We start from the raw sequence: 16,974 nt of genomic DNA on the forward strand, positions 1-16,974 counted from the left end.
TCTTATTTGAAGAACTGACCTGCCTAGTTAAATAAAGGTAATATATAGATATAGACATAGATATAGATATAAAGGAAAATATAAATGAAATATCAAAAATAATAAATAAAATAGAGGCCCTTTTAAAGGCCGTGGCTACGGACACAGAGTTCTCGCCCACGCCCCCGCCCCCGCCCCCCCTCCAAAAACCTCTTTCTTAAAGCTAAGGATCCGGATCACTTTTTGCACATGTGTTATTTTACACACACATTCATTTTTCTAAAGTAGCTGCTGCCCACAGTCCACCCCCCATTCACGTTTCCCTCTTTACTCACCCTCTTCTGAACCATGATGATGTAGCCTACGTTTCCGCCTCATTTTTCTGAAAGCTGAAATAAAAACCCTGCAGCGATTTGAACAACCAATCCAAAACATACAGAATATGTTCTGTATGTTACATACAGTAACATTCAATTGCTAATTAGACTGCATGTCTGTATCTAGCTGCGTCCCACCTCTGGGTAGCCGAAAGTTCTAGGCAGCCGAGTGTGTATCCGGACCTGTAAAAAGAGTCTGACATTGGACACGTTCTTTTTGCATCACCCGGTTTTATAGTTCTGCGATATACAGTGCATTCGGAAAGTATTCAGACCCCTTAGCTTTTTACACATTTTGTTACGTTACAGCCTTATTCTTTAAAAAAAATCCCTCATCAATTTGCACACAATACCCTATAATGACAAAGCAAAAACAGGTTTTAGAAATGTTTGCAAATTTATTAAAACTTAAAAATGGAAATATCACATTCACAAAACTAAACTGTACTCAGTACATTGTTGAAGCACCTTTGGCAGCCTCAAGTCTTGGGTATGATGTTACAAGCTTGGCACACCTATATTTGGGGAATTTTTCCCATTCTTGAGATCCTCTGAAGCTCTGTCAGGTTGGATGGGGAGCGTCACTGCACAGCTATTTTCAGGTCTTTCCAGAGATGTTCGATCGGGTTCAAGTCCGGGCTCTGGCTGTGCCACTCAAGGACATTTAGAGACTTGTCCTGAAGCCACTCCTGCATTCTCTTGGCTGTGTTCTTAGGGTCGTTGTCCTGTTGGAAGATGAACCTTTGCCCCAGTGTGAGGTCCTGAGCACTCTGGAGCGGCTTTTCATCAAAGATCTCTCTGTACATTGCTCCGTCCATCTTTCTGTCAATCCTGACTACTCTCCCAGTCCTTGCCACTGAAAAACATCCCCACAGCATGATGCTGCCACTACCATGCTTCACCGTAGGGATGGTGCCAGGTTTCCTCCAGACGTGACGCTTGGCATTCAGGCCAAAGAGGTCAATCTTGGTTTCATCAGGCCATACAATCTTGTGTCTCATGGTCTGGGTGTCCTTTAGGTGCCTTTTGGCAAACTGCAAGCGGGCTGTCATGTGCCTTTTACTGAGAAGTGGCTTCTGTCTTGCCTGATTGGTGGAGTGCTGCATAGATGGTAGTCCTTTTGAAAGGTTCTCCCATCTCCACAGAGGAACTCTGGAACTCTGTCAGAGTGACCATCGGGTTCTTGGACACCTCCCGACCAAGGCCCTTCTCCCCCTAATACTCCGTTTGGTCAGGCGGCCAGCTCTAGGAAGAGTCTTGGTGGTTATAAAGTTCTTCCATTTAAGAATGATGGAGGCCATTGTGTTCTTGGGGACCTTCAATGCTGCAGAAATGTTTTGGTACTCTTCCCAGATCTGTACCTTGACACAATCCTGTCTCGGAGCTCTCCGGACAATTCCTTTGACCTCACGGCTAGGTTTTTGCTTTGACATGCACTTATACAGACAGGTGTGTGCCTTTCCAAATCATGTCCAATCAATTGAATTTACCCCAGGTGGACTCCAATCAAGTTGTAGAAACATCTTAAGGATGATCAATGGAAACCGGATGCACGTGACTTCAATTTCGAGTCTCATAGCAAAGGGTCTGAATACTTTTTTCTATTTAATAGAGTTGCAGATATTTCTAAAAACCTGTTTTTGCTTTGTCATTATAGGTTATTGTGTGTAGATTAATGAGGATATTTAAAAAAAAAAAAAAAGGCTGTAACGTAACAAAATGTGGAAAAGGGAATGGGCCTGAATACTTTCCAAATGCACTGTATGCTAATATCGTAGCAAGAGTAAATAGCTGCATGTAACTCAGCAGCTAAGCAGAACATAAAATCACTAGACTGCCCTTTTCTGTTGTGCTTATGTTTGCAATACTGACAACAAAGTTTGTATGAACATGTCGATAATGCATTTTGTGTAAAACGTAAAAATAACATGAAATCACGCTTATGCTAACTGAGGCATGCAATGCAATAGTTCAAACAGTTTTGTGTACAACATGAAGTTTGTAGGCTACACCAGTTACCAGACAAAGGCGATCAAGGAGGGGGGAGTGGAGGTGGAGCAATCAGCACAGCAGCTAAGTAAGCAGCAGAGTGGGCAGTGGTGATTTTAGCACGTAAATCTTGGTGGGGCAAAAAAACAAACAAATGCATGCCAGCAAAGCCACTACAAAACACTAAACAATACATTATTTGCACTATAACGGTGACAAACGGTGCCCACAAACTGTTAGGGTCTACATAAAGCTGTTTCAACAGCAGAGTCCCAACACCTTACCACTGCTACACCTGGCTATCATCAGAGCCTGGTCTGGCACCAAAATAGTTCATTCAGCCTCATTTAATGCCTTTAAAAAGAACATAGGAGATATGGCTGACTTGCTTAAACAAATGTGGTTTCTACTGAAAATGTAGATGTTCAAACTATGGCATAAGGGAACAATAAGTGGATGAGAGGCAATCCTTCATTTCTATTAAGACATTAATGAGCGAGCTAGCACGGATGTAGTCAATATAACTACTTGTTCCGCACTTTTGAAATATACAGTGACAGAATTCCGAACATGGGCCGTTCTTACAGTATTCTCCCTGTACAACAAGTCAGAACTGTACGATAAATAAATGGGGCATATGAACAGCCAATATTCAATGATCACATTTCTCTAAAACAGGCTATAGGCTACATGTGCACCACCAACAGCAAACAGCTTACTACACAACACACACGTAGTATTACTTTCTTAGTTACAGTATACATATCTCCCTGGCGTATTACATCATTTATGCAGCAGCATACAAGACATTTTTGGACTCACCTTGTTGAGCGGTGCTCACTTGAACAGGAAGGTGGCGCGGCGGTCCTTCGGGGGCAAAGTTTGTCATCAAACGTTGTCATCAAAGTCTGACATTCTCTGGATTTATGGTGCTTTCAAGACAAATGGTAATTCTGAAAAAAAAGTTCCCAGTTGTCTTGAACGTGGCAGAAGTCATGCTGTATTGACAGCATGGCCAATGTTGAATGTTTATCCTTTTAAGCTTTAAAAGATACCTTTTAACCCAAATTTGGGACCACACACCCACTCCATTGAATAGCAGGCTAGTGATTGCTTTGCAATGCTTGCAGTTAGACACCGATTCCTTCCAAACTCATTGTTGAATTTGCAATTTCCAACTTATTGTGTAATGTTTATGTCCAATGGCCGATGAGCATCGATATGTTTTATCTATAATTTATCTTCTTTATTTCTGTTCATATGACAAGGATTGAAAATAATTTGCCAATAGATTGTCGACTTGATTCATAATGATGACTACTAGCTTGCTAGCTAAGATTTTGAAAGTATGATGTTGACATGATCAGTCCAATCAAAGCTACGGTAGATATGTCATTTGACTTCGTTTTATCTGTGGCCAATGACCTTGAGCCTTCTTGGATGGGCACTTCTGATGTAACTCTATGGCAGCACCCAAGGTGCTTGAATGTTTTAGTAGCTCTACCCTTACATTTTGAGGTGACGTAGTGTCCTCATGAGTGATAGAACACAAAGCCAATCACGGCGCAACTAGAGAACATTGCCAACCCCTACGCTCTGTATTTCCCAGCAAGCACTGAGCTTGGCTGAAACACCTGCATTTTGGAGCTGCCTTACTCAAGAAAGCAAAAAAAAGACCAAGTTTGTATGCGACTTTAAAAAATGTACATTGTTTGCAAACTGATGTGACACGTATTATTGCCAAAATAACATGCAAAACAGGCAACAAAAATAGGGTGGGCTCTGCCCCATCTGCCCAGAATGACGGATCGCCACTGGGAGTGGGCACTCAGCTATGTAAAAAAATTGGGATACAACAAGTGTAGACCTTCCTGGGAGGGGGGGGGGGGGGGGGGGTCAATGTAAATAGTCCGGTAGCCATTTGATTAATTGTCCAGCAGTCACATGGCTTGGGGGTAGAAGCTGTTAAGGAGCCTTTTGGTCCTAGACCTTGCGCTCCGGTACCGCCTGCTGTGCGATAGCAGAGAAAACAGTCTATGACTTGGGTGACTGGAGTCTCTGACAATTTTTGGGGCTTTCCTCTGTCCATCATCGAGAAATGCCACAGTTCTAAATTCATTTCCAAACACATTTCTACAAGAGTAATCTATTTATAGATGTATAGGAATTATACATTGGCCAATTTCACTCCCCTTCATTAACCAGCCCACTGGGCATAAACTGGTAGAATCAATGTTGTTTCCACATCATTTCAACCAGATGTTGAGTCAAGGTGGAAAACTGATTGGATTTTGAGGGCATTTAAGGGCATTTAGGTTTTTTTCAACGAACTTTTAACCTAAATCGAATAACATGTTGATTTCATGTTGAATTCACATTAGTTGACAACTCAAGCAAATGTTAATCAAAACTAGACGTTGAACTGACAGCTGTGCCTAGTGGGAGGTTTCCATCCTACCTTTTTATACGCGTTAGAGCCAATTTATGCTTCATCTGAAAATGTGGTCGGAGGCGCCATATGGATGGTGTAGCGCAATTACAGAGCCTCTCGAGGCACGCAGAGGCCAAATTGAGCTCCGTTGCGGGGGCTCCGTATAGCTCCGCATTGATATGATTGGTTGATGGTAGGTGGGGGCGGGAGGTCCAGTATAAACACAAACTCCCTTCCTTGACGATTCCCTTGACAACAGCTCTGCTCAGTGAAGCGCAAGAAGTATAAATGCCCCGACAGGCCTGATGGAAACAGCTCATTTATTGGTAAACGCTCCAAATGTCGACAAAACTATATACGCCAGACAAGGTGGGACCTTTGTGTCAGTAAAATGAATTATGCGAGAAATACCTGGTGGAAATGCCTTAATGCTCAACTATTAATAAAATAACCATCATTTCGAGGTGCACTTGGAGTTGCACGATGACACGTTGTGTGGTCCTCCCACTATGACTAGGGAAAGCACACTGTTTATTAGGCTACAGATCAAAATAAGTTATGATGAACTTCACAGGGTGGTGAAAGATCACGGTGATGAGCTTTATGCTCTTCTCCAGTAAATGTTGAGGGTCTTATTCCGGTGACATGATCGATGTTTGGCTGCCGTTTGACAAATACAAATAATCGTGCTTTTATCCATAACAATCATGTAGGCTGGCCTACCCACACTGTATCTGCGAGGTGGTCGAGTTGTTGGCTAGAATGCACGTGCCAAGACCAGGGGCGTATTTATTATGGAAGCCGTATACCGTTTTAACCAAAAGGAAGCGAACAGAGCAAAATGAGAGTTTCTATAGGATATTCAGGTACGTCCCTACCCGTTTCTTTCAGTTCGCTTTTGTTTAAGAAACATTTTGCAACAGAATCGGTGGAATGAATACACCCCTGAGTGGGCACAGTTTTTGTGACCAAACTATCGGTAGAGTTGAAAATGCGATGGGAAAAAAATACTTTCATATGCACTACGTCATCACGCATTACTTTTTATCCCCAACAAGTCAGTTTGGTGGAAACACACCACAGGTGGGAAGATGTGCATATTTTCTTTATGCGGATTTGAGAATATTTGCATGAAAATCTGTCGCCAATTGGATGAAAACCTAGCTATTGAGTAGCTAAATTCTTTTGACCCTACAGGGAAAGTTTTGTCCTCTAACTTGATGGAGAATTCTGGTGAGTTTGAGATTTCATAGATATGACGGGAACATGGTAGGTAAACGATGTCTATGTCAAAATAAACAATGTTGGGCCTCCCGGGTGGCGCAGTGGTCTAGGGCACTGCATCGCAGTGCTAGCTGCGCCACCAGAGTCTCTGGGTTCGCGCCCAGGCTCTGTCGCAGCCGGCCGCGACCGGGAGGTCCGTGGGGGCGACGCACAGTTGGGCTAGCGTCGTCCGGGTTAGGGAGGGTTTGGCCGGTAGGGATATCCTTGTCTCATCGCGCTCCAGCGACTCCTGTGGCGGGCCGGGCGCAGTGCGCGCTAACCAAGGGGGCCAGGTGCACGGTGTTTCCTCCGACACATTGGTGCGGCTGGCTTCCGGGTTGGAGGCGTGCTGTGTTAAGAAGCAGTGCGGCTTGGTTGGGTTGTGCTTCGGAGGACGCGTGGCTTTCGACCTTCGTCTCTCCCGAGCCCGTACGGGAGTTGTAGCGATGAGACAAGATAGTAATTACTAGCGATTGGATACCACGAAAAATTGGGGAGAAAAGGGGATAAAAAAAATAAAAAATAAAAAAATAAAAAATAAACAATGTTGTGAGACTTGGAGTCAGTGGTGGGGCATTGGTTTTCAAAAGGGGCATGGGGATGGAATAATCTCCCATGTCCCTTGTGGTGCAGAAGGACCAAGCTGGCTAGGAGAAAAAGCAACAGCTGAACACTGTTCCTATAACGAGGGCATGACAACCCTATAATTGAGTGCCTGAAGACTTAAAAGGTGTGCAGCACTCACTCTGCTGGAAAGAGCATTCTTGGAGATGGTTGCGAAATACTGGGAGTGACTGGAGCAGAGGTGGATGGAAAAGTAGGAGGGTTAGGAGTTGAGGAAGATGGCATGGAGTGTAGATTTGGGGGGGGGGGGGGGGGAATGTGGAGGAAGAGTAGTGGAAGTAAAGGCTAAGAAGAAGAGGAAGACCAATGAGCTTTTGCAGGTCTCATCAGAGGAGAGCAGTGATGAGGGAATGTTGTACAGAGAGAAGTGGAGTTCAAAGTGTTGGAGAAATTTAAGGACAAGGGTGGAGTCACGGCTGTGAGTTCGATCACGTTGACTAGGGATTTGGAGAGTAAAGTAGGAGAGGTTGTGTCTGCTGAAGTTCTTTGTGATGGAAGTTTGGTGGTGATGTGTATCGAAGCTAAACAGCTTGAGAAGGCTCTCAAACACAAGCGGGTATGTAAACGTGTGTTTGATAGTAGCCTGGGTGAAGGGAGTTATTACAGGAGTTCCAGAAATTGCTAACATTAAATAAATAAAGGGCCACTGGAAGGGTTCTCTCTTATTGAGGCAAAGCGCCTCCAGATGACACAAGATGGGAAGAAAGTGGATAGCCTGTCAGTGCTACTAAGCTTTGAGGATCCGTTACTGCCAGAAGTTAGGATTGGGTATATGATCCGAAACCACCGCTGATCCGAAACCATTGCGTTGCTATATGGTATGTAAAGGAAAAATGAGGTGTGGGGGAGAACATGCATATAGGTAATGTGGAGACGGGGTCCAGTTAAAGTGCGGTAACAGTGGGGGTGCCCATAGTGTGTCATATAGGGGCTGTGCAGTGATGAAAAGACAAGTGGAAATGCACCAGGTGAGGAGTGAGTGTAAAATCTCGTATGCAGAAGCAGGGAAGGTAGTTCATGCCTAAACAAGCTGGGCACCTAGAAGAGCAGGTATTCCAGGGCAGATCGGGATGCAGGTTGGGCGTGATGTAGGGAGCAGAATGGGGGAGAACACAAAGAGTGGTAGTAAACATGAGGAATGTTGTTACATTTGTAACAGCAGCAATCAATTGCACAGAACAATTACAATCAAAGACTCGGAAGATGCAGCCAAAAGTGGATCAGGCAGTGAAGTATCTTGGGAGTACAGAACTGATATAGGAAAATGTGCAGGATGACCTCAATAAGATTGAGAATCAGTCCAGCTAGAAATCATGTATCAGGAATCTGCAAGGGGTAGTGATCGCTATCCTATAATGTGTACTGTAGGAATGAGGGTGGAAGATTCAGCAAGAAATTGATTGAGGAGATGGATATTTGGGAGTGGTGTCAGTTTCAGGCGTTGAGTGAACAGGAGCCGTCTCAGGTTGATCTCAGTTCAGATATAAACTCAGCAAAAAATAAACGTCCTCTCACTGTCAGCTGTGTTTATTTTCAGCAAACTTAACATGTGTAAATCTTTGTATGAACATAACAAGATTCAACAACTGAGTCATAAACTGAACAAGTTCCACAGACATGTGACTAACAGAAATGGAATAATGTGTCCCTGAACAAAGGGGGGGTCAAAATCAAAAGTAACGGGGGGCGCTAGAGAGCGTGCTATGGAGTAGACGTGCATTGCTAGAGCTCCGCTCAATTTTGAAACAAATTAATATTTATCTTAACCTCTCACAACCTATAACTTCAAACAAATATGACAAAGGGAAAAGGCAACAAAAAAGGGGGCGCTAAACAAGATAATTGGAATGAGATAGACAACGAACCAATTTCAACGTCGCCGACCCACGAGGAGCTAGCTGAAGAGGCTAGCTTCCAAGAGTTCCCCACAGATCCTACTCAAAGTGACATACTGGCTGCCATAAACGCACTAAGCAAGAAGGTGGACACAAGGTTGGCTGATATCTCAAAGAGTATTGGGACTTTGGCCGAAACTGTGAAGGCAACTAAGGGAAGGGTGCACGAGGTTGAGCAGACGACAATCGATCACGAGGCCAGGCTACAGGACATAGAGAAACAGTGCGCAACGTTCAAAAATGACAACAAAACCCTGAAGGCCCGACTGGAAATGCTCGAGTCGCATTCAAGACGCCAGAACATCCGAATATGTGGGATCCAGGAGGACACTGAGAAAGGGAAACCCACTGAATTTGTCTCGGAGCTGATACCGGCATTGCTGGGGAGTGAACACTTCAAAACGGCCATCCTGATCGACCGCGCACACAGAGCACAGGCAACGAAGCCGGCCAAGGGCGGGCCACCAAGGCCATTCATTGTAAGGCTGCACTATCCCCACACCAGGGATCTCATCCTCAAGCTGGCTAGTCAAAAGTTCCCCCTTAACTACAACGGAGCCAGGGTGTCTTTCTACCCAGATCTTACCTTGGAGGTGAGGAACCAACGGAAAGAGTATGATGAGGTACGCAACAAATGCAGGGCGGCCAACATCCGATATGGATTCCTCTTCCCAGCCCGGTTTAAGGTGACAGTCGAGGGATCAACACGTACGTTTGACAACGCAAAAGAGGCCGATCTGTTCTTGACAAGCAAGCTCCCCGGCTGAGGATACAGAACGGCTGTGCCAGCAGGCTAAATGGCCAAATACAGGCCAGGAATGTGTGTGAATTGAATTTCCGGCCTATGTCTTTTCGATCAGAAGATCAGAAATTGGGACTTATATGATAGGTGAGATGTTGTGGCTAATATAGCATTGTTTGGCATGTCATGTTTTAGCGCCACTCACCCCCTTACGTGAGAGTTAAGTTAAGTGTTATTTAATATTAGTTTATATGCGGAGCATCTATAGACGACGAGTTAGTTCAAGCTTTATGTCTAGACACCCTAACGTTTGTGTGTTAGCCAAGGAGTGCTTCGTTTGGGGAAGTCACTCAGTAAAGGGACGGGAGGGGGGATGGGGTCTGTGTTTTATGTTCACGTTTATTAGTACAGGTGGCATGACAAGCTCCCGCACGGCGGGACGTTTTTCTTCTGGGTTTTGTATGACAGCAGCAATTTGCTTTAAAATAAGAAATGCCACATAGTGACCGAGCACAGAGTAGACCAGGTGGAATAAAGATAGTCAGCTGGAACTGTAATGGATTAGGGCATGTCGTGAAACGAGCTAAGGTTTTTTCTCATCTTAAATCACTGGGTGCTGACATAGTGCTTCTTCAAGAAACTCATATTAAACGCTCCGCGCAGGCCAAGCTACGAGTCGGCTGGATCGGTCAGATATACCAGTCTAACTTTGATGCAAAAGCGAGAGGGGTAGCAATCCTGATAAGGAAAAACATTCCTTTTGTTTACTCAACCTCGATTTCAGATCCTAATGGTCGGTATATTATTGTGGCTGGTACACTGAATTCAAAACCAATAACCTTGGTCAATTTATATGGACCCAACTTCGATGATCCATTATTTTTTCAAAGGGTATTTAAGGCCATACCAAATATCTCGGATACAAGTGTTATTGTTGGAGGTGACTTTAACTGTACGTTAGATCCTCTTTTAGATAAACAGCTATCAAGGTCACTTCAACAATCAAATGCCAGTGTCTGTCTAAATACATTGATGACAAACCTTAACATTGTCGATATTTGGAGACTGACGCACCCAACAGACAGGGATTATTCTTTCTTTTCATCAGTTCATAAATCATATTCCAGAATTGACTATTTTTTGTTGGACTCCAAACTAATTTCAGCAGCTGAGTCGGTTACCTATCACCCCATTCTAATTACGGACCACTCTCCTCTGTCCATGGTGCTGAAACTCGACAATATGTCGACAGGTCGGCGACCGTGGCGCTTAGACGCATACCTGTTGAAAGATGAGGCTTTTTGTCAGTATTTGAAGGAGCAGATTGCCTTTTTCCTCAGTACTAACGACACGGGGGATGTTGACGACTCCACCCTTTGGGAATCTCTAAAGGCTGTGATTAGAGGTTACATTATTTCTTATACATCAGAGAGGAAGAAACGTGCCAATACTAGGCTGAGAGAAATTGAAAGAGAGTTAGGGGAACAGGAGAACGTTTTTAGGACAAATTCCTCGTATACAGTCCTTGAGAAGATCACAAAGTTAAAGTATGAATACAATACCATCCTTTCGAAACGGGTGGGCTCTTTACTTGCTAGAACGCAACAAAGTTATTTTGAACTGGGGGACAAACCACATAAATTATTAGCAAGACAGCTAAGGCATGTACAAGCATCTAGAGCTATTCACAAAATAAAAGACAAGAAGGGTAAAATAGTAACAGATCCGCAGGACATTAATAAATGCTTTGCACAGTTTTACTCAGAGCTATACCAATCAAAATGCGATGCTACTGATCCACAAACTATGGAACGCTTTCTCGCTGAATGTGAACTTCCTAAACTAGACAGGGGGGCAGCTGCCGCACTCGATGCAGGGATAACCTTAGATGAAATTAACACAGCGATAGCACAATTTCCAAACAGCAAGGCCCCTGGGCCCGATGGATATGTAATAGAATTCTATAAGAAGTACTGCGCTAGTCTATCTCCACTTATGCTGCGAATGTTTCAACAATCCAAAGAAAATACCAAACTCCCGCAAACACTGTATGAGGCTACAATAGCCCTGATCTTGAAAAAAGATAGAGATTCCATGGAGATGTCGTCGTATCGCCCCGTGTCGTTACTCCCCATAGAAAACAAGGTGTTGACAAAGATATTGGCAAACCGATTGAAAAAATATATTTCCGACATCATACACCCTGACCAGACAGGTTTTATCCCGGGCCGACATATATACTACAATTTGAGACGCCTTTTCAACGTAATGTATCATGATCATAAAGTTGAGGCAGTGGTAATAGCTCTTGATGCAGAGAAGGCGTTTGATCAGATTGAGTGGAAGTATATGATGTCGGTTCTGGAGCATTTCGGATTTGGAAAGGAATTTATTAATTGGATAAGAATTATTTATGCACACCCAATGGCGTCCGTGGTGACCAATCAGGAAATGTCGCAGTCATTCCGCCTGTTCAAGGGGTGCCGACAGGGGTGCCCTATTTCGCCTGCTCTCTTCGCTATAGCCATGGAACCCCTTGCTACTCGCATTCGGGCATGTGCCGATATAGCTTCTGTTAAAATAAAAGACACACAGCACAAAATTTCCCTATATGCAGACGATGTTCTTTTGTTTTTGTCCAAGCCTAAAACTTCTATTCCACCATTACTTAACTTGATAAACACATTCGGCTCCTTCTCTGGCTACAAGATAAACTGGCAAAAAAGTGAGTTGATGCCAATATCACGGCCTGTGGATATGCAATTTCTGCAATCTACCCCGTTTAGAACAGTGAGGGACAAGTTCACAAGCCTTGGCATTGTAGTGACAAGAGACCTTGACCAGCTATTGAAAGTGAATTGGGACATGAAAATATATCAGCTTAAACAAAATATAGATTTCTGGAAAACTCTGCCTATTTCCTTGGTTGGTCGTATAAACGCTATTAAAATGGTTGTCCTACCCAGGTTTCTTTACCTCTTCCAATGTCTACCCAATTTCATACCACAAAGCTATTTTAAGAAACTGGATTCAATAGTAACTCCATTTTTATGGGATAACAAGGCAGCCAGAATTTCAAAGAAGCATTTATGCAAGTACAAGATAGAGGGGGGCTTTGGCCTTCCTCACTTCAAACTGTATTATTGGGCTGCTAATCTGAACATTGTGTCTTTCTGGAGGGAAAGTTTACCTGCGATGAGACAGAAGGATATGCCTTCATGGCTTTTGATCGAGCAGGCCTCCTGTCAACGTTCCTCACTCCCTGCACTTGTTAATAGCCCATCATATGTGAAAAAAGCCACTTATGACTCCAATCCAGTCATTTGTCATACGCTTAGGATCTGGAAACAGATTAGGGATTTTCTTAACATACCCACTGTTTACATAGACAGCCCGATTAGCCTGAATCATGCTTTCCACCCTGCATTGGATGATGTGGTGTTTTCACAGTGGAGGGAGAAGGGGCTCACAACAATTGGTAATTTATACATAGACGGTCAGTTAGCTTCATTTCAACAATTACAGGCAAAGTTCAACATGCCAACAACACATTTTTTCAGATACCTCCAAATCAGGAATTTCTTAAGGACACATATCCCACAGTATGGCATGAAGCCAAATAGTCCTACATTAGATAGCTTGATCCTTGTCAAACCCCATTCAAAAGGGTCGGTCTCTAGACTGTATGATGTGCTACAGGCCCACATAGAGGTATCCACAGACACCATTAAAAGGGCTTGGGAACAAGAACTTGGTTCAGAAATCTCAAATGAGGACTGGATAGAAGCTCTCAGGAATATAAACCACAGTTCAGTGAATGCCAGACACAACCTTGTACAGTTTAAGGTGATACACAGGTTACACTACTCAAAAGTAAAACTGCATAAAATATTCCCGGACACCTCACCACTGTGTGAGAGGTGCAAGCAGGAGGAGGGGACGTTGACCCACTTATTCTGGACATGCCCTAAATTACATGCTTACTGGGCTCTCATTTTTGATTACTTATCTAAGGCCTTTGATAGAGTTCTAGCCCCAGACCCATTGATCGCTCTGTTTGGTACAGTTGATGGGAATAACCAGGAGGGGAAAGCTGTCTCTCTTTGTACTCTATTAGCCAAAAGGCTCATATTGCAATTTTGGAAATTGGAGACTGTACCTACCTTTGAAATGTGGTTACGGGATTTAGGGAATGTAATCCATATGGAAAAGATTCGATACAACACCTCCAATAGAAGTCCATTGTTTTACAAAATATGGCAGCCGATACTGGATAAATGGTCTAGTCCCGCTTCATAACTGGGCTGACGATCTGCTGCTACTCTGTGCTGTACTCCACTCAATATTTATTTTTGGCTGAACTACACTGCTTGTAATGACTATATGCTGTCTTCTTATACATGTACCACCTAATAGGATTTTGTTTTATTTTGTGTATGTGTGAGTTAACTTTTGTTTTGTCCTCTAAACTGGCCATCCCATCCAACAGTACAATGAATGTCATTGTTTGTATTGCTGTCTTTTTTACTTTATTTTTATTGGAAAATAATAAACATATTATAAAAATCAAAAAATCAAAAGTAACAGTCGGTATCTGGTGTGGCTACCAGCTGCATTAAGTACTGCAGTGCATCTCCTCCTCATGGACTGCACCAGATTTGCCAGTTCTTGCTGTGAGATGTTACCCCACTCTTCCAACAAGGTACCTGCAAGTTCCCGGACATTTCTGGGGGGAATGGCCCTAGGCTTCACCCTCCGATCCAACAGGTCCCAGACATGCTCAATGGGATTGAGATCCGTGCTCTTCGCTGGCCATGGCAGAACACTGACATTCCTGTCTTGCAGGAAATAACGCACAGAACGAGCAGTATGGCTGGTGGCATTGTCATGCTGGAGGGTCATGTCAGGATGAGCCTGTGGGAAGGGTACCACATGAGGGAGGAGGATGTCTTCCCTGTAATGCACAGCGTTGAGATTGCCTGCAACGACAACAAGCTCAGTCCGAGGATGCTGTGACACACTGCCCCAGACCATGACAGACCCTCCACCTCCAAATCAATCCCGCTCCAGAGTACAGGCCTCAGTGTAACGCTCATTCCTTCGACGATAAACGCGAATCCGACCATCACCTCTAGTGAGACAAAACTCAGACTCGTCAGTGAAAAGCAAACCCAGCGACGGTGGGTTTGTGCCTATAGGTGACGTGGTTGCTGGTGATGTCTGGTGAAGACCTGCCTTACAACAGGCCTACAGGCCCTCAGTCCAGCCTCTCTCAGCCTATTGCGGACAGTCTGAGCACTGATGGAGGGATTGTGCGTTCCTAGTGTAACTCGGGCAGTTGTTGTTGCCATCCTGTACCTGTCCTGCAAGTGTGATGTTCAGATGTACCGATCCTGTGCAGGTGTTGTTACACGTGGTCTGCCACTGCGAGGGCGATCAGCTGCCCGTCCTGTCTCATCGTAGCTCTGTCTTAGGCGTCTCACAGTACGGACATTGCAATTTATTGCCCTGGCCACTTCTGCAGTCCTCATGCCTCCTTGCAGCATGCCTAAGGCACGTTCACGCAGATGAGCAGGGACCCTGGGCATCTTTCTTTTGGTGTTTTTCAGAGTCAGTAGAAAGGCCTCTTTTAGTGTCCTAAGTTTTCAGAACTGTGACCTTAATTGCCTACCGTCTGTAAGCTGTTAGTGTCTTAACGACCGTTCCACAGGTGCATGTTCATTAATTGTTTATGGTTCATTGAACAAGTATGGGAAACAATGTTGACACTAGGGGGGCGCCATTTCGACTTTGTAAAAATTCGTTCCCAAATTAAACTGCCTCGTACTCAATTCTTGCTCGTACAATATGCATATTATTATTACTATTGGATAGAAAACACTCTCTAGTTTCTAAAACCGTTTGAATTATTTCTCTGAGTGAAACAGAACTCATTCTGCAGCACATTTCCTGTCAGGGAGTGAGATTTCAGAAATCGAGGTCCCTGTTCTGAGGTCAGTTTATAAGTCCCCATGTAAGCCATCGGGCTACATGCACTGCATACGCCTTCCTCTAGATGTCAGTAAGCGGGGAGAATTTGAATGGAGTGGATTGCGCAATCTGGGGCCCTATATAAGACCGTGGAACGGAAGTACCGTTCTTTTCAACGGGGCGCCTGGCGCATCAGGGACATCACAATGGCCTCCTGCAAAGCTTTCGTTTTAGCAGTTCTGTATCTCCGGTCATGTTTTTATTCGTTATAGTTGTTAAAGACATCATAAGGTAGTTAATTTAAACCGACTTATAGCAGTTTATATCAGTTTATTGCGATTTTCCTGGATTTCTTTTTGATGCGCTTTCACGAGTTGGACACCTCTCCAGTGGGTGGCTATCGTTAGCTGCTATTTCCACATGAGAAGAGGACATCTTTCAACCAAAAGACGATTGTTCTGGAGAAAGGACACCTTGCCCAAGATTCTGATGGAAGCTCGGCAAATAGTAAGCAATCTTTATGTTGTTAATTCGTATTTATGTTGACAAATGTCAAATAATAATTCCGCCATGAATTTCGGTGCGGTCTCGCTTTAGCACACGCTGTATGCTGAAGTAACGTTAATTTTAAAAATGTAACACAGCGATTGCATTAAGAACTAATTTGTCTTTCATTTGCTGTCCAACTTGTATTTTTTAGTCAAGTTTATGAATAGTTTTCGATTAGAATAGGTGCCTCTCCAAGATGGCGCCGGACAGATTGCTTGAAGTTTTGGCCACTAATCACATTGTATAACCACAATTTGTGCCGCTAAATATGCACATTTTCGAACAAACTCTATATGCATTGTGTAATATGATGTTATAGGACTGTCATCTGAAGAATTCTGAGAAGGTTAGTGAAAAAATTAATATATTTTGGTGGTTTATACGTTATCGCTATTTTTGGCTTGAATCAATGCTGTTGTGATGTTTGCTATTGTGGTAAGCTAATATAACGCTATATTGTGTTTTCGCTGTAAAACACTTAGAAAATCTGAAATATTGGCTGGATTCACAAGATCTGTGTCTTTCATTTGCTGTACGCTGTGTATTTTTAAGAAATGTTTTATGATGAGTAATTAGGTAATACACAATGGTCTCTGTAGTTATTCTAGTCGCTTTGGTGAGAGTTGTGATGGTGGCTGCAATGGTAAACTATGATTTATACCTGAAATATGCACATTTCTCTAACAAAACATATGCTATACAATAAATATGTTATCAGACTGTCATCTGATGAAGTTGTTTCTTGGTTAGTGGCTATTTATATCTTTATTTGGTCGAATTTGTGATAGCTACTGATGGAGTAAAAAAATGGTGGAGTAAAAAAGTGGTGTCTTTTGCTAACGTGGTTAGCTAATAGATTTACATATTGTGTCTTCCCTGTAAAACATTTTAAAAATCAGAAATGATGGCTGGATTCACAAGATGTGTATCTTTCATTTGGTGTCTTGGACTTGTGATTTCATGAACATTTTATTATATGATATCCCTGTGGCTTTAGGCTAGGCTATGCTAGTCAGCTTTTTTGATGGGGGGGATCCCGGATCCGGGTTTGTGAGGCGTTAGAGGTTAAACCCTTTACAATGAAGATCTGTGAAGTTATTTGGATTTTTACTAAATATCTTTGAAAAACAGGGTCCTGAAAAAGGGACATTTAGA

Source organism: Salvelinus namaycush, chromosome 2 (assembly GCF_016432855.1).
Source record: "Salvelinus namaycush isolate Seneca chromosome 2, SaNama_1.0, whole genome shotgun sequence".
In the NCBI taxonomy this organism is placed as follows: domain Eukaryota; kingdom Metazoa; phylum Chordata; class Actinopteri; order Salmoniformes; family Salmonidae; genus Salvelinus; species Salvelinus namaycush.